The sequence below is a fragment of the Lepisma saccharinum genome, chromosome 5, assembly GCF_977018435.1.
Source record: "Lepisma saccharinum chromosome 5, izLepSacc3.1, whole genome shotgun sequence".
Taxonomy (NCBI): Eukaryota; Metazoa; Arthropoda; class Insecta; order Zygentoma; family Lepismatidae; genus Lepisma; species Lepisma saccharinum.
In genome coordinates, this window is record NC_139233.1 from 7,746,723 (window position 1) to 7,765,105 (window position 18,383).

Genomic DNA, 18,383 nt, shown 5'->3' on the forward strand with positions numbered 1-18,383 from the left:
CCAAAGAGCAAAAAGAAAGAAATAATCTTGAAAGAAACTCACCGACTCGGGACCACTACCAGGTCCTGTACAGGGGCAGTGGAAAAACCTGGAAAGAGAATCGAAAATAAGATTTGGTTATGATTCAATTGAATGGAATAGCTAGGTTAACATTTCTTAAATTACCCTTACGTATTGTAAATAGTACACCCAACGGCAAAAGAAACAGTAGGCGAATTGTTCACCACCATTTTCATTCGGTCTGTATTACACAATGTGATTACAACGAATTAAAATAATGACGTCAATAAGCAGAGAACAATGCCTGCTTCGAACCAACATAGTTTCATTCCTTAAAACAACACGGGATGTAGAATAAAAAGTAATGAAAATAGCGGTGGACAATTTGCCTATCTTTGCCGTTGACTGTACGTACACTCCGTCCCGGGAATGTGTAGAGCAAGCGAACGAAAACAAATCCTCTGAGCAAGTAGTGACTCGAGAGTTCTCGACCAATGAGCGCGTGAGAGAGGAAGTGTTTGCATGGAGAAAAAAACGCGGCTGCAGCTACCAGCTGTTTACAGCTCCGCCTAGTCGCTTTCTCCCCTTCTCTTCCGTTATGCGCGGAATAGCTACTATATCAGGGACTACTGAGGCAAGACCTAAATCCGGCCTGTTAATCGCGGCGATGAGAATGAATGATGGTTAGATCAAACGCACAAAAGAATAAGCACATTGAATTACTTATTTCAATAGCAAAAGCAGTACTGAATTGCTTAATGATGACTATTTTGAATTTCTCAGCCTTTTAAAGTGCTAACGTTAAAAGCTGAAACGGGCCTCCCAGATGGCGTAGTGGTAACGTCCTTGTAATCAAGGGGTGCCGGGCTTGATACCCGGTGGAAGCACATAATGGTTCGGATTCCACATTACACTGTAGGCCCAGAAGGTCCAAATGATATATGTGGCGATCTTGAACGTGCCACTTACAAAGTGTTAGCATGCTACTAGTGACACGCGGGCCGTTGTTTGGCCACCCCTGCTATACTGTTTAAGGTGTCATTTGCATGAGGTATTTAAATAGAAAAGTGCAAGGTATCTGTAAATGTTACGACATTGAAAAGACAATGAAGAAACAGTCCATTTATTTATTGATCATCCAGATTCTGGGGAAGCGGGACCATGTTATCGGCGCCTGCAATGACATTCACAGCCCACCTGTACAGTGGTATGCATAAGTATTACCAAGCAAATTGCCCATTACAATGTTTATTCTCTTTGTTTTACGAAAGAGTGCATCAAGAAATGAAAGCTAATGCACCTGTATAAACAATAATCGATTTGTTAAGAACACGAGGAATGCAAGAGAAAAGTTAATGATAATAGTCGTGGACAATTTGCCGAGCAATACTTGTGCTTCAGACTGTACACATACCTAAATCTCTCGAACAAAATTCGCTACTGGCAGCAATGGGAGGTGTAAGAAAATTTCTTGTCTGACGAGAAGGCTACATTACGAGTTCCTTCTCTAGCAAGGAGGAGTTTGTCTTTAACCAATTCGAGGACCAGGTAACGCGTGTCGCGGTCCACTCGCTACGCACCGAGGCAAAGTTTCACTTTTGGGACGGAGTAGAAAGAAACTAGCGGCCCTTCTCGAAGTCGTGTTACTTCGCCAGGCCGTCAAGAGCAGAAGACAAATTTGGAAGCATTTACCTTTCGAAACTTTGCCGTCCGGTTTCCCTTTTTTTTGGGGGGGGGGGCAGGAGGGGAGGAAGTAGTTGATGAAGAGAAGGAGATGCGGCTAAGAGAAGAGCCGATGAAAGACGAAAGAAAAAGGGAAATCGGAATTGATGTGGGGTGAGTTAATCGATCAGGAATTTGGTGGGGAACGGGACTTTTGGCAGTGTTGCCAAATTGTATTGTTAAAAAATAACCAAGCTTCACCTGTTATGGAACTAAAATCGTATTCAATGAACTCTAAGATGAAAACACTATCTCCACTCCACTGTCATGGCACTCTTCAAAACAAAGATCCCAGTTTCGAATCCATGTAAAATTGCCAGAACAAGGAACGAACGATAATTCTTCAATTTGAAAGGGAAGCGACCAGTTCTTAAAGGATCCAACTTAAGCCTCGGCTGGGCCTTTGGCCAACACCAACGAAGCTTTTAGAAATTTCATCTCCGCTATGATATTCCAAATTGACAAATTACGTCATCTTCGAATTAATTCTAGAGTATTCACGTGATTCTTCGTGTGGTTTGCTTTCATTCTTTCCTAGATATTTGCTATAGTTTAATAGGCTTACGCAGTTACGTGTAAGCTTAATAAGACTATCATACTATAGTTATTTTGCTAATAGAATTGTCTACTGATCAATCCAGCCGCCATTACCGCAATGATCCGGGTTTACAACGGTTTAACTCGTCAACATCGGAAGGTGTAGTCAATCTTCTCTTTTCCCCTTCAGTTATGTACGTTTTGTAAGGTGCAACAAACAATAAGGTAACTTTCTGGTTTATTAAAAGTAGTTTTTCCTCACGATTAAAGACTTGAGTGCAAATGTGGCAGCCACGGACCTCGAGATAGACACTGGAAACGATGCGCTTTTGTTTGAAACCGCGTATCTTCGCTCGCGCATAGCCAGGGTGATAGAAATATGACGGAGCTGCACATTATAGGCTGTTATTGTTTTCATATTTATGAAGAAATTACTTGATCTCACTTGTGGAGTGGAATATGTAGAGTTATATATCCTTGTCGGTAAACTTAAAAATTGCAATCTTGTGTGGTGCAATGACTCACTATCTTCAATATAGTTGTTACAATTAGAAATATGAAGGTATGCTCGCAGCCATGATAATATCCCCCAGCTTTGAAATGTTTGGCTTCAAGTTGACCGATGTTAAAAGGCCCACGTTTCCAGTCTGTATCTTTAAGTCCGTGGTGGCAGCACTGTAATCGCAGGTTTGGCTCACATCGCATTCTTCCCAGTTTCTAGCCAACCTTGTAGTTTCCATTTCATTCCCACATGTCGCTCGAGTTCGCAAACGAGCTTACGTCATACTGTGTGCAACGAGTTTTAAATTATGCGAGCGAGAAACAGGGCCAATATTTAATTTAAATAAAAATAGGAATGTGTTGCGATTAAATTGAAGTGAATAGATTTAGAGCTAGACTTTCCTTTGCGGAGATTAAAATTGTTCCATTACTGTAGGGGCAAAATGAGACTGAGAAGGGCCAGATTTGGCTCCTGTAAAGCCAGGTTGGCAACTGTGGAGTTTGCATCTTTCAGCATCGCTCACTCAGTTCGGTCTTCAAGCACCAGTCCGATCTCCGAGAAGAAAAAAAATTGAAGATGGAAAGAGCCATTTTCGGCTGTAAACACTTTCTCGTATAATTAGAGAGAGAATATTAATGGAAGGCGATAAGAATGGGAATAACAGGAGAGGAATTAGTCCGGGAGATTAGCCCGGCGGTGAATGACGCAAGCGTTGTTCGAAAGTTAAGGAAGAGTTGGGAAGTAGAAGTACCAAGAGAGGCAGAGATCATGTTTGAAGATGGAGACGAAAGAGAATTAAGCCTTTCGAGGCGTCTGGGGTAAAGATGAAGCAACGAGTCTTTGAAGAATCGAGAATCGAATTCTAATGGATTCCGGTAACAAACCATGCACGCGAGAATCAGCTGGTGAACCCCGTACTCGTGAAAAAAGGTTATTGAATCCTGTACTCGCGAAAAAAGGTTATTGAATCCTGTACTCGCGAAAAAAGGTTATTGAATCCTGTACTCGTGAAAAAAGGTTATTGAATCCTGTACTCGGGAAAAAAGGTTATTGAATCCTGTACTCGCGAAAAAAGGTTATTGAATCCTGTACTCGCGAAAAAAGGTTATTGAATCCTGTACTCGCGAAAAAAGGTTATTGAATCCTGTACTCGCGAAAAAAGGTTATTGAATCCTGTACTCGCGAAAAAAGGTTATTGAATCCTGTACTCGCGAAAAAAGGTTATTGAATCCTGTACTCGCGAAAAAAGGTTATTGAATTCTGTACTCGCGAAAAAAGGTTATTGAATCCTGTACTCGCGAAAAAAGGTTATTGAATCCTGTACTCGCGAAAAAATGTTATTGAATCCTGTACTCGCGAAAAAAGGTTATTGAATCCTGTACTCGCGAAAAAAGGTTATTGAATCCTGTACTCGCGAAAAAAGGTTATTGAATCCTGTACTCGCGTAAAAAGGTTATTGAATCCTGTACTCGCGAAAAAGGTTATTGAATCCTGTACTCGCGAAAAAAGGTTATTGAATCCTGTACTCGCGAAAAAAGGTTATTGAATCCTGTACTCGCGAAAAAAGGTTATTGAATCCTGTACTCGCGAAAAAAGGTTATTGAATCCTGTACTCGCGAAAAAAGGTTATTGAATCCTGTACTCGCGAAAAAAGGTTATTGAATTCTGTACTCGCGAAAAAAGGTTATTGAATCCTGTACTCGCGAAAAAAGGTTATTGAATCCTGTACTCGCGAAAAAAGGTTATTGAATCCTGTACTCGCGAAAAAAGGTTATTGAATCCTGTACTCGCGAAAAAAGGTTATTGAATCCTGTACTCGCGAAAAAAGGTTATTGAATCCTGTACTCGCGTAAAAAGGTTATTGAATCCTGTACTCGCGAAAAAGGTTATTGAATCCTGTACTCGCGAAAAAAGGTTATTGAATCCTGTACTCGCGAAAAAAGGTTATTGAATCCTGTACTCGCGAAAAAAGGTTATTGAATCCTGTACTCGCGAAAAAAAGGTTATTGAACCCTGTACTCGCGAAAAAAGGTTATTGAATCCTGTACTCGTGAAAAAAGGTTATTGAATCCTGTACTCGTGAAAAAAGGTTATTGAATCCTGTACTCGTGAAAAAAGGTTATTGAATCCTGTACTCGTAAACAGGCTAGCGAATCCTGCACTCGTAAACAGGCTAGCGAATCTTGCACTCGTAAACAGGCTAGCGAATCTTGCACTCGTAAACAGGCTAGTGAATCCTGTACTCGTAAACAGGCTAGTGAATCCTGTACTCGTAAACAGGCTAGTGAATCCTGTACTCGTAAACAGGCTAGTGAACCATATAAGAGTTGTTCAAAGTGATGTCCACCTACGTTCACACATTCCTGGCATCGTTTGATGAAATTTTGATTCACACGCAATCCGTCGTTTTTGCTTAAAGGTTCTAAAATTTAACGATCGAGTTTCTCGTAACGTAAGGACAAGTCGTATAACAGTCTCTCTCTACCTGGAGGAGAAGGGCCAGGGAATTTCTGTGCAAATTGCCTACACACGTCTCGACACGAGTCTGTTTTCACGTAAGTGTCATACATACAAATTATTTGTTCTAACGTGAACTTTGCGGCTAGCATTTCAATCGCCTCACTTACACACAACACACACACACTGCAATTACATAAAGAAGTAGCACGGCAAGTGACCAAAAACCACCTCTTTCTCACAGTACGAAATTAACGAGCTCTTGGTTCAAGGCGTGTTCCTCACTCCATTCGCAGGTCTGTGCAGGACACCTTTGTCGGGAAGGAAAGAACAACTCAAGCTCGGAGCTTGCAAACAATTCTCACGAAAACCATTGACTTTTAACGGTTTAGTCTGCAACGTAATCTTGATACAGTGTTGCACATTCGAAACCTCCAAACAATTCCGAGCAAAGCAAAACTCTTTCGAGGGTAAACTTTAGCGGGACGTTACTGGTCGAAAATGTCGGCATCTCCGCTAGCGCCGCCCGCCACACTTCTCCCGATCTCTCGTATACGCACGCACATTTACGTCAATGACAAAGATCAATATGGCCTCCCCGATGGCGTAGTGGTAACGTCATCGCCTTGTAATCAAGGGGTCCCGGATGCGATACCGGTGGAGGCACATGGTGATTCGTATCCCACTTTAAACTGTAGGTCCAGTCCCGATTAGCCTTTTTGTGCATAAGTTGACTTGAAAGAAAAACTCAAACTCGAAATGTAATCCTTTGAGGGAAACTACGTTAAATTAGGTATAAGTACATTTTACGTAAGTGAAATGGATAGAGAGAAACAAAGGATGAATGAAGGAGAAACTGTGAGTGGCAGAAGTATTGCATACCCTCAAACACACACACACACACACACAGATGAAGAAGGCTGTGCTTGTTATGTAAAGGACGCTCCCGTGAATTAAATTTTAAAGATCTCTGTACTAGTAACCAAACCTTCAGTCTGAAAACAACAAACCACAAAACTGCGTTCCGCTAACCGACAGAATGCGTACACCAGCACGTGTGTGTCAGCATGCACCAGTAATCGCATCACTGAATCAGTTCTTCCTTGTACGTCGCCTACCTCTCCTGATCTCTAACTGATATCTCTTAGCTCACCGTTCGGAAGCAGTACGAAGGGGAATAGGTGGGCGGTTCTACCCAGAAACCACCGCGAGGCGAGTACGTCAACAAGCACGCGAGTGTTTTATCTCGGGGGTTTCGTTGTCGGCGATGAAATCAAACGGAGACGTGGAGAGAGGCTGGCGATCCTTCTCCCTCACGAATCCATACTCTCTGTTCGGAAGGGTCAAAAACACAAAAGCCCAACGAGGAACTACTGGCAAAAGCTTGGAGCGGTACGCCGTACCGGCTTCTTTTATAGGTTACAATAACCAATAACATTTTAAGAAAAGAAATATGTGCGTGGTTTTTTATTGATTTGATTTATTTTGCTTCACTTTTCTGCCATTTTTGGCAAATCGAGAAGATAAGGATAAATGTTGATAGGATGAGACGGATTGAAGGACAATTACCAACACATGTGGACGACACAATACAATTCCTACAAGGGATTATATTAGCTGCACAATCAGGCGTCAGAGCTTAGTTAATCTGCAAAATGAACTCCAGGTTGTACTACGTGGAGGGTGTCTTCTGAGAGGGTTTGTGTAACTACATGGATGCACGGTCGACAATATTTTTAGTAGTTCTTGTGACAAGCACAATATCTAACCAATACAACAATACAGCACTACAAACAAATTGAAGGGTGCCGAACCCTTTCTATCCAGAGAAAAAGCACTGTATATATTATAGACAAAATCACGAAATCAGAGATAGACAAAACTTCAAAGAGAGATATAGAGAGAAGCGAATTTAGAAAAAGGGTTTAGGGAAAAGCAGAAAGGATAAATACCTATACATAAAAGAGAAGAATAGAAATGAATAGAAAAAGAGACGCGAAAATGTGATCTCTTACGGAGATTTCACATCGAAGCGACAAGCGACAGTAGCCACTTCAGTCTAGAGCAAAACATTCGCCGTACATGCGCGAATAACAGTCCGAGCGACACGTGAAGCTTGGCGTGTTGTTTCGGTTCGGAAGGTTGCATTTATTTCTGATGATTGGTTTTCAAGCTACACGTATCGCTTCGGTCTGAAGATTACCTTAGCGTTCTATTAAAGAGCATAGTAGATTGTGCAAGGATAGAAGCATCTTGCTTGCTATGATTCTTCACAGTATTTCTCTTCAAGTGGCTTGAGATAATTGTACTCTTCATCTCCCTTTTCAACTTTGGCTTTCTCCCCCTCCTATTTTTTGGCTCTGTTTCCCCTCCGCTCTACAATTTCGCTCTTTCTTTCACGTTTAGGTTCTTCATTCCCTTCCTTTCTACTTTTTGCATCTGCTTTTTCTCCTTTCAAATTTCTACATCTGCATTCTTCCCTTTCACCACAACTTACATCTCCAATCCCTATTCTACGTGGGTCTCCCTTATTGCACAACGCGGTAGAAACCTTGCTTTCTGACGTCACCGTAGAATGTTTTCATTGTTAGGATAAATGCCTTAGTTGTTAGGTTTAGTTCTCTTAGCATAAGTAATACATTTGCAGTGCGTTTATGCTAAGAGAACCAAACCTGTCAGAACTAACCTATCAGCGTAGGGATTCCACGTTTGACAACAGAACAAGAAGTTGGAATCGTGGTGTGCGATAGAGGAGACCCTTTCTTACGTTTTGTATCTGCACTTCGTTACTTTCAACTTTATATCCCCCCCTTGTATTTTCTTCCTTTTAATTTTACCTGTATTTCCCTTCTTCCAATCTATCTTTTTCCATTAGATATCCACTCATCTCTCTTATCTCAACAGACGGTTGTTTATGAGAAGGAAGCTTATTGTGTGGAAACACATGCCGAAGCTCCAGAAAGGTCACGGCATTTGGTCCAGACGCGGACGGGATGCTGCGGATCCGCCACCCACTCTCTGCACACGGATTAATGAAGACCCGACCCACGCGCTCACGTGGAATTTGGGCACAGCATGACGTGTGGGATGCGCCATTAACATGTAGGACTGAGCGAAATTTTAAAGTAACTGCAGTGTAAGGATTGGAATTGAAGGAAGTGTGTGCCTATTAAATGGGAAAAAAGTACAAAACGTGTACTGCATGTAGCAGATGATTGAACAATGAAGTAGATGCAAACAGTGAGATGAGGCTCTTAAGGAGTGTATAAGGGAAGGCCAGAACAGAGCGAGTGCGGCAGGCTACGATTCCACAGAGAAGGAAGGTAGAGAAGCTGCGGGACTGAACAGGTCAGAACGATTAGGGTCTTTCGGGGCCGGTTGTATAAACATCACTAACTGGAGATCAGATTTGACTTACGATCCGGGAGTGAACTAAGTTCAAGGTTCTATCATGTTGTATAAAGCTAACTGTCGATTTGTCGATCTTAGATCAAATCCTGATCTTGGGTCAAAGAAATACGTTTGGCAACGTGGCAAATCCAGACATGTCGCTAGTGTGCCTGTGATGTTGCCAATTGTCCAACACTGAACAGCAAACATTTTAAAGTCGGTTTCGGAAAATGCATGTATTTAATATTTGAATAAAGAATAAATCTGAGGTGCTGGACGTAGTAAATATTCGTACATGTTGCAAATTTAGTAACATTACGTAAATTAGATACTAAATTGCCATTTATTGCTTGTGCACGTTCCACGTGGATGATTTGTCCTTGACAACGAAAGCAACTATCGGTTCTCGGTTGCAAAGGGGAGAAAATATGCTTGCATAAATAGAATTTTTTAAAAAAATATGTATTTCTGTTTAATGCTAAAAATAGATATAACAACTTTCTCATACTCGGATTTGGAGCTATTGTTCACGTGAGGAGATGTTTATTATATTTATTTTGTGATTACACGACAACATGTTACAGGCGGAATTTTCCTTGTACTTAAATAGCCTACGTTGTGAAATGTAAAATGTTTTTGAGTTTTCCCGAATGGAAAGAAATATTGAAACAACAGTGACGCTTGACCTCTCGGATGTAAATTATGCACAAAACAAATAATATTCGAAATAAAATATGTGTCATTTAAATATCAGGAGGAGAGAAAGCTTACCAACTAAAATGCAACGTGCTCGGTTCATAAAGCAGTAGATATATACACTACAACCAAAGTTACATGATCTTTTCCATTCTGCGGACAACATTGAATTGCAATAACACTTGGCTGGATGCAGTAAAGTGAAATGGTAATATTTTTATACTCCCACTTCATCCCAACCCAAGTTTTACAATGATATCATATAAACAAGAAAATGTAAGTGGGTCTATTTTCGGTTTGTATCAACACTCGTTTGTTCTCAAGTTACTTTTCTCTGATCGTGCAATTAAACAATGTTACAATATGCTCTTGCAGTCATTTAAGGCAAATTTCAAGAAAAAAATACATGGAATTTCAAACAGGAAATAACAATGAGACACAATCTATGGAAAGAAAGAAAAATGGAAGAAATATTTATCATTGTTCACCTCGTTGTGCATGCTGCTTCTTTATTATTATGGAAACAGGATTTATGAATTAATTCTCCCGTCTTGCCGCATACGTTCACTTGCACCAAATTTTACAAGCAAATATTCGTTAGTACAGCCATGTTGCAACAGCTGAACTACGGTCAATGTCTGCTGATCGGAGAAAAATCGCGGATCAACTTTGATCGCAGATCGCAGGGACTGAATCTCAGTTCAACTTTTATACAACACAAAATCAGAGTTCAGCGTGACTGCAGATCAATTTTACTGGCTAATCAAGGATCAACTGTTTTATACAATCGGGCCTCGGTGTGTAAAGAGGATTCAGGAAAGGGCATCCAGTGCAGAAGGTCTGGTGAAAGGCACAGCAAAGGGCGAGTTGAAAGATCTGGGAGTCACTAACCGGTTCTCGAGTCTGGGGTCCACTAACCAATTATATTAGAATTTTTGCTTGAAGTCCAAACAAAACTGGGCCTACAGTTTAATGTGGGATCGGATCCGAACGACTGTGCAATGTGCCTCCACCGCCTATCGATAAGGAGTTATCGAGTCCAGTTCATGTCGTGAATGAATTGCAACAGCGTAACCGAGCGAAGAACGACATTTCACCAAAAAACACATTGGGTGCTATTCATGGATTACTGGTAAACACGGCATCTGTTAATTTTTACATTTTTGTAAAACAACAGTTATCCTCATACATAACACAAATGTTCGAAAGCTTCCGTACATTTGTCTCGATAGTCATACATATATTCAGTAGGTATTCTCATTGGTCAGCTGGTCCGTTTGATGCTTTTCGCGTGTTCGGGTATTTTCGTGCGACGCCAGGTCCTCACGAATATGCACGAGATGACTGTTCCGGTGTCCATTCTACTACACTTTACTGTTATTTTTTTTTCTCTTCTTATATTTGTTTTATATATATATATATGTGTGTACTGTAGTAAAGGATAATTTAAATAAAGGTAGTGTGTGCAACAATAATGGGTGAACCGTAATACGAGCAACTGCCGTCCCAGTTTATATCAGAGGCACTGGGACATGCGCATACCCTCGAATGTATGCGGGTGGAGGTTAAGATACATTCGGGAGTTCCCCCATTATCGTCCATTCTTACAAGGGTTGGATAGAAAGTAATGGCAACACTGCTGTCCCGTGAAAGGGGTGAGTCACAGCGCCACAAGCGTTTCGTGGCTGATAAAGGAATGTCAGACGAGGAAGTATAGTGAGTGGGAGCGATTGTATGTTATTCAGTCAAAAACAGCAGTGCTCTGAAGCAGAGGACGAGAGTGCAAGCGCCCTAACAATATGTTTAGGCAAGAAGAGCAACGTCTCTCAGGCAGACGGTCAACGCTGCCTACTTCTGCAACTTCTTGCAACACCACCTTCGTCTCGCATTAAGAAGGAAGCGACGGCACGGTGTCCCATCATCCTGCTTGACAATACAAGGTATCACACTGCGAACAATGTGACGGCGCTCCTGCATAACTGGTAGTGGGAGGTATTGGAACATCCTCCGTATTCATTGGTATGAGACCGTCTGATTACGACCTTTTTGCCAAAATGAAGGAACCACTGGGCGGAAAGCACTACGACACGCGCGAAGCCATCATACGAGCTACAGGGCGGTCACTGCGGGACATCGATAGAGATGGACGCGCTGACGGTGTACGACGCCTTCCATACATGTGGCAGAAGGTTGTAGAGATGAGGGGCGATTACTTGGAAGGAATGTAACACGTGCTCCTCTGCCAATACAGTCAAGTACCAATTATACCAGTGTTGCATTACTTTTTATCCAACCCTTGTACAAATCAAATCATTCCAAGAATAACTCACTGAGTTTACGTACATGTGACATGATATCTGTCTATACCTTTTAAAATTATAATACTGTTATTCTTCAGAGTAAAGTCGTCCGCGTGACGTCATCGCTGGTGGACCTTCCTGTGTATTTTCACCTTGGAGCCAGAGAACGTAATTGACGCGTAAAAGCCACCAGGGATAGGAGTTCACAAGGAATTCCCCGTTCTCCCAAATCAATGAGCAGAAGACTCGAACATCAGGATTCTGAAATCCTCCTCCGTTATTCTGACAGCGACCTTTGCGAGGATCCATATCGCCTGCTCCGAATAGAAGCGGAAATACGGATCAGAGTAAATAGGACACAGCGCCATTTCGGTGATTGGCATTCCCGGGAAGAGTGGGGAATTTCCATTTGCAAGTGTTATTGAGACTTGTGCCAGTGAAGGTAAGTACGTCACCGAGTGACAAATTGTTTTCGGGGGAGCAGATTGCTTTCCCGTTGCCAAATCGTACCACCACCTTCAACTGATGACGTAGAGCAGCTAAACAAGAGGGGGTTACCTGAAGTGATACCTGACCACTGGCGGATAAAGAAGGGAGCAGAGCTCGGAAGCGCCTGGAAGTTAGTTTAGCCCGCCCATCCCAAAAGTTATTTGGGTTGCCTATATCGATAGGATATTGCCGTTTCTCCAACGCTTGAAAGTTGAAATACGTTTCTGGATTCAGGTCTTGCGTAAACGCTTTTGTGAAAATGAGAGAGGTGTGGGAAGAAAGAGAGAAGGCGTGTGTGGGGAGTTAGAGAAAGTGAAAGAGAATTTAAGAGAGGGCGGGTGAATAAAGAATTAGTGAGAGAGAGAGAGATTTGATTGATTGATTTGATTTTCTTTACTTCGCTCTCCTGTCACTTGTGGCTAATCGCGATAATGAGGGTGAATGATTAAGATGAAATGGATGAAAGAACAACCACAAACACGAGCCCCGCGCCAGAGCCTCGCTAGTCTGCAAAATGCAGTCCACGGAGTACTACGTGGGAGAGAGGTTAACATTTGGGTGAGGGGGCGGGGTTCGGCAGTCAGAAGAGTCAGATGATGTAAGCAAACGAAAAGAAAGAAAGCAATTCCATATCTTCTATCTGTGGAAATGATATTTAGTGCATCTTTCAAGAAATAATTTTTCGTCACTTCTCTGGTAACATTTATAATACGGAGAATATACCGGGTGTTTCATAAATAATTGAGGGAATACAAAAATTTATTGCGAGTAAAGTATTGAACTTACGTTAATGAAACCAGTCAAGAACGATCGCGGAACGGAATCAGCTTGTGCGTGTATGTTTTGTTAAGCTGAGTTCATATCCCTACCGCTAGGCGACACTCGCATCACCCGCATCACTTACAGTGTTTTGTGCAATGTTTTGGTCTCCAAGATCACCGGACCTTACACCGTGTGACTTCTTCTTGTGGGGTTGCATCAAGACAGGGTGGGTATTCGTCTCGCCGATGCCGCGTGATATCGCAGCCCTAGGGGAGCGATAGACACTATCGATCCACCCATGTTTATGCGAGTGTGACAAGAACTAGACTATCTTGTCGATGTGAGCCGTGTCACCCTTGGAGCACACATTGAACATTTGTAGGTGTAAGAAAAAACTGTTTGCGTTCCTCGATCATTCTCGACTGGTTTCATTAAAGTAAGTTTAATAGTTTACTTGCAATAAATTTTTGTAATCCCTCAATTATTTATGAAACACCCGGTACATCAAACTTCTGTCACATTTTTGGTAAAACGTACATCATACTTTAGATAGAAAATCATTGTTACGGCTAATATATTTATTTTTTCCTTGCTACATTCAGTATCGATAAAATGTGAAATCGTTGTCAATTTTTCTTTGATTGTATACTAGTGCAGTTTCAGACCTTACAATATTTCCAATAAGAATAATGTTCAATATCTTTCATTGTTGACGATTTCAGCGTCAAATTGCCGTATGTGCTGTATCTGAAATGTTCTCAATAAATACATTAATTTTCAATATTTTTGTAACATACATGCTCTGTTTCAATAACAATTGAATCGTAGACGGATGGCTTTACAGGAGTCAAACCTACGTCCTCTGGCGTTACAATCGTCACTCTTAGAAAATTACTGAACTGAAGGATCCAAAAAATAATAACTTTTTACTCATATACCTGCCTTACCGTTGAAAATGCATGGATATTTTACAATAGGCTCATCTTGCAATGACATCTACATCACAGTGGTTCAAATATCCTTCCTTAAAAGGCCATCATGACAAGTATATGAAGCAGAACCGAACAAAAAAACAGAATCTTGATAGATACCGGAAAACTAGTGACGGGGGCGTGGCTTATCAGTTGCTAGGCTACCTATACCCCGCCCCTCAGCTTCCGACATGCTCGTCCCGGCACCTAGACTCGAATCTCACCTTTGGCATTTCGGAACGCCCTGCCACGCAAGGATCCCCAGACGCAGTGTTGCCAGTGCGTGAGAAATTATACAAAAGTCAGTCCCAGGACTAAAACAGCGCGGCAGGGAGTCATTACTTAGTAATGGCGGTGTATAACGAGAGAAGCAGGGATCTCCACGAAACAAACATGACGTTCGTTTTGGACAGAGGCCAGGAATATCCCGTTTCAGAAGACGGGAAGTGGAAGGAGAGTCTTCCTTCTCCTGAGGGAATCTACGGACGGGAAGAGGCACCCACAGCATCCCGCTTCTGTTCTGTCTTTGGAGACCCCTCCGTTTGAGCGGTTCTGGACGTTTCCTGGCAGACGAGAAGGCAGGATAGACACGCCGCGTGTTTTCATAACGCTTTGAAACAGCATTCACGAAAATGCTTCTCTCTTTGAAGAAACTCGTATGCATCATAAATTCTTAAACCTCCAGAATGTAGAACTAATCAAAATTGCCAGTCCTAGTAAATAAACGTTTTTAAAAAGTAACTCAGATGCAGATGATTTTTCAAAAATTAAGTCAGTCGCAGTTACGTTGTTCAAAAAAGTAACTCCTATAGTTCCCTTGTTCAAAAAGTAAGTCAGTCGCAATGACTTCTATAAAAAGTAACACAGTCACAGTTACTTTATAAAGTAACTAAGTTACTTTGCAGTTACTCGACACTAGATTATCTGTAACTCGTAGTCTCTGTCGCATGTAAGAAGTTGAACAACGGGGTGTGACCATCTACAACTAACAATAATTCCGATAAAATAATAATTAATCTCATGTGTGTATATATGAAAGTACCTAGATATATTGAGAAGAAGATTCGAAGTAGACACTTACACCAGAAAACATTACATTTGCTCGAAACAAACTTGTATATATGAAGATTAGAATTTAATTTCTATTTTTCTTAGCAAACCATAATATTGTTCATCATTACTGAAATGTACAGAATAACAACAGTTACAGCTACTGACTTGCAAATGTAATTGAGCTCCAATAAGTCCATGAGCCAGGACCTCAAATTTAGGCGATCGGTACCACTCGGGGGGATGGATTCTCATGATTTTTTTGGAAGGTGTGAATGCCTGGAACTGGAAAATGTGTGATAGCATCTCACAACTCTTTGCTTTTCATATAATATTATTGAATTAGTACCCATAGCCGACAAATAATGGTTTTTCATATTCTTCATATAAAGCATATAAATTGATCAGAATATTTCAATAAATAAATTTAATTTCATCAGACTTATTAAATTCAATGTTATTGTTTTAATAAATATTAATATAATCCTTATAATAAGACTATTACATTGGTTATATACTGACATAGATTAAATGCATAAGTTTTACATACAATTTTCAATAAAAATAGTGGCTAAATGTTAAACATGCATGTATGTTATAATTTAACATAAACAAATTTGATTGTTTACATTCATCATCTTCTGATTAGGTGTTATCGCTCATTGATTTTCACATGTGGGTAGGGACTTGTCAGTGCACCTGATGTTATTTAGACAGAGAACGCAGTTTGTAGTTTCTAATAGATTGGTTGGTTGATTGATTTGGTGTTTCAAGTCCACTTTATGCACAGTAAGCCTAATTAGGACTGGACCTACAGTTTAAAGTGGGATCCGAACCACTATGTACCTCCACCGGGTATCGAACCTGCGAACCCTTGATTACAAGGTGGTGACGCTACCACTGCACCATCGGGGAGGAAGTTTCTAATGGAGTTGCAAGCTAATAGATCTAACAGAGTTTAAGATGCTGGCTGCCGTTCCATCCAATCCATTACCAGCTCCTCTGCTCCATCGTGTTTCCATTTACATCAAGGTTATCTGGGGAGTGGAGTGATAACACACAGAAGGCAAAGCGTTATGACATGCTATCACATATTTTCCATCTCTAGGCATCCCAACCTTACCAAAAAATCATATTAGAACCTGTCCCCCCCTAGGTACCGACAACTTCCCTGGCTCAAGGCCTAAATTACGTTATTCAGAAAAGTAACAGTTAAGCCACAATAGTATAGAACTTTAAAAAGCAACAAGAGATGGCAGGACGGCAAACTAGAAACTTTGTGGTGAATGTAGCGAACTATAAATAGACTGGAATTCATTAAATTAGAAACAATTAGTGCACGTTGTTACTTTAGACTAAATGTGAACAAGGAATAAAAATAAGGGAAGCCTAAAGAAATTAATACGCAGTAAATAGGAAACTGACACGTGTGAAAGAGAGCGGTGTATGCTAAAATTACATTCCGATCATAGGAAACTCAAGTTCGTATGAACTTTCTAGCCTGATCATTACCAGTGCGTAGTTAGAGATTGGTTAGTTCATTGAACTCTGCAGCCTAATTATTGCCTATTTTTGTGGGAGCAGGAAAAGTTTTATTATCCATTTTCCCTAGACTCATCTCACTCAACAGGTCGCTAGGTGCCGTGGCTTGCCGCGAGTTGATAGCTTCCTGGAGATGAGGCCTTGCTCGAAAAAGGTTTATTATCCGGAAACACAAGTGATTGATAACTATATATATTCTTTTTAAACGTTAGTAATGAAAGCAGCGTTTCAACTGATATTTTAAAATGGCACCACCTGCAGCCCTGGTACAACTTGACTCTCGTCTTGATGTCGACAAGAAACTTTGCGACTGGCTAAAACACATCCTTTCTGCCTTTGCCCTTTAAGTTCTTTGATCTTATTACTCTCTGACCTTCCCCTTTTTCTGTATTGGCCTCTGTCATGTACGAAACTCAAGATCCCTTTTCTTCGAGATCACTAACTAGAGGATAAAATAACCTCTTTGTATTTCGAGTGCACTACATTGCCAGGTCTTACAGTAATGTCTATGGTTTCAGAATAAGCATTTTTCGTCAACCTCTTTTATAAGCGTTTTATCTGCACTTTATGAACCTTTCTCACCGATATAATTAGCTTTAAATGTGCCTCTCAGCTTTCACAATTAAAAAAGCGCTCTGGTATCCAAACGTAATAGAACGGGCTTACAAATGAAATAAGTTAGACCTGTGTTTATTTATTGACTTAAGGACATGTCCAGTATAAACTAACTAACTTTTTTAGTTTAGTTCTTCGTCTGAGGAAGACCCTGATACAGGGTTGAAACGTTACTTGTTAAGTGTTTTTATTTCTTAATAAATCTGCCTTGGTCAGCAACTTAGTGTTTTAAATATGGAAACAAGGCTTAATTATATTATATAATTATTATATTAATAATTATGATTTTGTTACGCCACTGCGTCAAATATTTCACATTACAAGAACATTAAGGCGTAACAACAAAATGAGATTCGCAATTATTATTATTATCATCTATGTCCTAAAATTCAAAGTTAACTGGTATAATTTATGTGCAACAAAGTCAAAGTTGCTAATTAAAAAAAAGTCAAATTAGCTGTTTCAATTGATTACAGCAAAGATTTCACACTTATGGGGCAAATGGCTATCCTTTTAAGATTTTGTTGATGTTGAAACCGATTGTGTCGCAGAGCTTGTAGGTAGGTATTTTGGGCCCCTAGACAGGATTTTGGTTTATCGCACTCCCTTCCCCCCGCTCTATCAAGCACCGACATTTTATGTGCGTCCTTCGATACTTTCTTCTTAAACCGTGGTTTGCGAAATTTACATCCTGCAAATTTAGAAATGAGGAAGCAAAGAACGACTCATTAAATAGTATATAGGTTATATTTAAAGATTCTTAGTTTGTATTTCTGATTTTAAAAAAAAAAAGTTTAGCATATTTAAGGATATTTCAGTTGTGTCTTACTGCCTAAAGAACATCTTAAAAAACGTGCTATTAATACTGATTTGGTTAATGAAAATTCCAGCAGCGTGTTACTGTAGCTCTGCCTAGTGTAAATTCCTCGGTCGCGTACAATTAAATATAATTTTCGTCAGAAATTTATTATTATTATTATTAGGCTATTATATAAATATGATAATTCGCTGACTTTCCTTGATGACTGTGTATCGATTCACATGGAGATTTCAAACTTAAAGAACGGATGGGGCCTTGCATTCTAATCTCGCCTAGGGCCTCGCGATATCTTGCTACGCCGCTGTAGTATAACCAGAGCGTATAGAAGAGAAAGTGTGCGCACTTCGGTTTCTTCCCGTAAGCCAAGTGAATCGAGCGGTGCCCCACCGAAACACTGGCAGCACCTTCGCTTGCGACGAGCGTCTTCTGCTTGCAGTGCGGCCGTGCTTTATGTAGAGCGTTTTGTTTTGTTGTGCTAGAATAACACTGTGTACGTACTTATATTAATGACAACGTTGTTACGTTATTCA

General features: G+C 40.6%; 1 protein-coding gene across 1 annotated transcript in view; it reads right to left on the reverse strand.

Annotated features, from left to right (window-relative positions):
* Glut1 (Glucose transporter 1) overlaps nt 1-18,383 on the reverse strand; it is a 428,124-nt gene that overhangs the window by 242,149 nt on the left and 167,592 nt on the right. The window contains exon 2 of the transcript XR_014441680.1: nt 43-88. The gene's annotated coding sequence lies outside the window, so the exon portion shown is untranslated. The remainder of the gene's footprint in view (nt 1-42; nt 89-18,383) is intronic.